The sequence below is a fragment of the Fundulus heteroclitus genome, unplaced genomic scaffold (genome assembly GCF_011125445.2).
Source record: "Fundulus heteroclitus isolate FHET01 unplaced genomic scaffold, MU-UCD_Fhet_4.1 scaffold_47, whole genome shotgun sequence".
NCBI classification, from domain to species: Eukaryota; Metazoa; Chordata; class Actinopteri; order Cyprinodontiformes; family Fundulidae; genus Fundulus; species Fundulus heteroclitus.
Window position 1 is genome coordinate 2,047,582 of NW_023396890.1, and position 2,949 is coordinate 2,050,530.

Genomic DNA, 2,949 nt, shown 5'->3' on the forward strand with positions numbered 1-2,949 from the left:
GCTGGCTGCAGTCACTCATGTCCCCACTGAGGGACAGCAAAGGTATATTCTCTACTAACACACAGTTGTTGGTTCCAACGCGACAACTTGTCCCCAGAACGGCTGTAGTTGTCGCAGAAAGCAACATTGATGCAGGAAGGTTAACAGTCTGCAAAAATGAGAAGTAGCTGTTGAGGACCTTAGTCTAATTACTCCCACCTCTGCATTTTGGTTGAAATGTGAATATGAAGTCGTATAAATTTAGTGCAGCAGCTCCTCAAATCAATTAAATTTAATTATGGAGCTCCAATTCCCAACACACATCATCTCAAGGTTCTTTCCAAAGTCGATTCACTTAAATTATCCAGTCAGCCTGGTTTAACATTCCTCTCTAAGGAAACCCAGCAGGTTGCATCAAGTCTCTCCAAGCAGCATTCACTCCTCCTGAAAGAGCGTAGAGCCACAGTGGACAGTCGTCTGCATTGTTGATGGCTTTGCAGCAATCCCTCATACTGAGCATGCATGAAGCGACAGTGGAGAGGAAAACTCCCCTTTAACAGGGAGGAGAACCTCCAGCAGAACCAGAACCAGGCTCAGTGTGAACGCTCATCTGCCTCCACCCACTGGGGCTTAGAGAAGACAGAGCAGAGACACAGAAAGCACAGAAGCTCACATTGACCCAGGAGTACTTTCTATGTTAGAGAAGACAGAGCAGAGACACAGAAAGCTCAGAAGCTCACATTGACCCAGGAGTACTTTCTATGTGGGAGAAAAGTAAAAGTGCTCCACCCACACGCACCACGCGTGGTGCCCCAAGTGCTCTGGGGGCCACCAAACCAAGTGAGTGAATGGAAAATAGCCGTTAATGTTGTTTCATGCTCACTGATTGGACTTTGTCTGCTCTGTAGTTTGAACCTTATTTGGTTTTGCGTTCCGGCGGTGTCGTCCGGTTTCTCAAACATCAGCAGCTGCTCTCTGTGCCTGCTGTTCTCCTCTCCTAGTCAGAGGAGCTGTGGACGCCCCTCAGTAGCAGCTGACAGGGAGAGTAACTCCTGAGGTGAAACCTCTTTGAAAAATTAAGAAACTGAAAAATAAGCACAAAAGCAACAAGACACAAGAAATGGTCCGATGTTTAGCCTGTTAAATCTGCCCTAATTTAAAAATTATTTACCAACAACGTTAAAGTCTGTCAATCTAAAACAATATGTAGAGAAATGGCAGACGGGGGATTTTTGGTTTTAATAAACTGCTTCCAGCATGAATCTTCCACAGGAAAACAAAACTTCATGATCGTCTGGGTCAGTTTCCTCTGTAAAATCAGACTTTTTTCATGTTTTTTGGGTTTTGTATCAAACAAATGTGAAAGTGGCACTAAAAACCAAGTCTTTTTCTATTTTTACTGATATTAAATTGTATTCTACACCTGTTGTTGCATTTATTGTACTTCATTTATTTTAATCCTTCTTAAAATCTATTGTCTAATTTTCCCAATAGGTAACAAGCAGACTGAAACATATAGACACTGTATTTATCCTAAGGAAAAATTAATAATATTTTAAATTAAACTAAAATGAACTGATAAAAGTAGCCACCATAAATGCGTTGTTGATGCAAAATGTGTTTTACTTAGATATTTAATTCCTCCTCTGTGGTGTCTCTGCATTGGGGGCCAGTGGGGCTTGGCGCCACCAGAGGTCGCTGTGGAGCTCTCTGTTCGCAACAATCAGCAGGACAGGATCAGTGAATAAACTATGAGTGAACCTTTATTTGTAGTTTTATGTACAAAAATGTAATTACATTTAGCCTAAATTAAATGGCACTTCTAGTGTGTTGTTTTATAATAAGTTGCATCAGTCAAAAAATGCGTCCATAAAGAAAAACAAGTTGTACCGGACTATACGCATTTATTAAGACATTTATTTCAAACAATCCAAGACTAAAAACTGACATTTAATCTGGTGAACCAACACAGCTGCATCTACAACCGGCTGAATAACCTGGAACAGACCTGGGAGGATAAATAAAGTAAATTAGCAGCTTCACCAGCAGGTTTTATCCGGCGCAGTTCAGCGTACCGACCCGTTAACGGTCCGTAACGCTGAAAGTTCTCAAAAATTATGCAATCAGACAGTGAACATAGCAGTGCTACATGCTAAGCTAACAGTGCTACAGGATGTGTCAGAGTGACATAAACTCAGTGATTCAGTGACTAAAACACCCAGAAAACAGAGCAGTAAGCTAGCGCTAGCTGCTGTTAGCTTCACAGACGGCCCGATTACAGGTTCTGTCTCTGGTTCCTTAGAGCTGCTGCATGAACGCAGACAGAAACAGAGAAACAACACATGTACACGCGTTCAGTCTTTGTTGTCTATAAGTTAATGTTTCAGTAAACTAAGTGCTACAGGCGCAGGATAGTTTAACACGCCTAGAGCGCCCTCTGGTGGCTACAGGCGGTAATGTTTACTCCTTGGTTCATGCTGGTTAATATGATTTACCATTTAAATGTGCTATATAAGTCACACCTCAATATAAGTAACATGATCGGCCAAACTATGAAAAAAGTGTGACTTATAGTGAGAAAAACACGGTGATTTATCTATTTAATTTAAAATCAATCAAAGGTTTTATTATGCATCACAGAAAATAAGTTGTTGCTAATAGGGGTTGATAGTAGTTTTTGTGTCCTGTTTAACTTATTATGCCGGAGACAATACTGCTAGTCTTACTCATAGCAACTGTGTGAAACATTAATAAATGCTGCGTTATTACTGTATTTATTATTCTGGGGGGGAGTTGCGCTCTTGGCCCCGGCGGCCAGCGTGGCCCCTGCTGGCTTCATCCCGGAGGGAAACGCCTCCGCTTTGCTCCGCTGCTCTGGAACCGCACCGGAAAACCTCCGTTATTCCCCCAAAGCGGAGAAGTTCCGACGCCCGGTGATCCCGGAGCGGTGATCCGGACCGGTGATCCCGG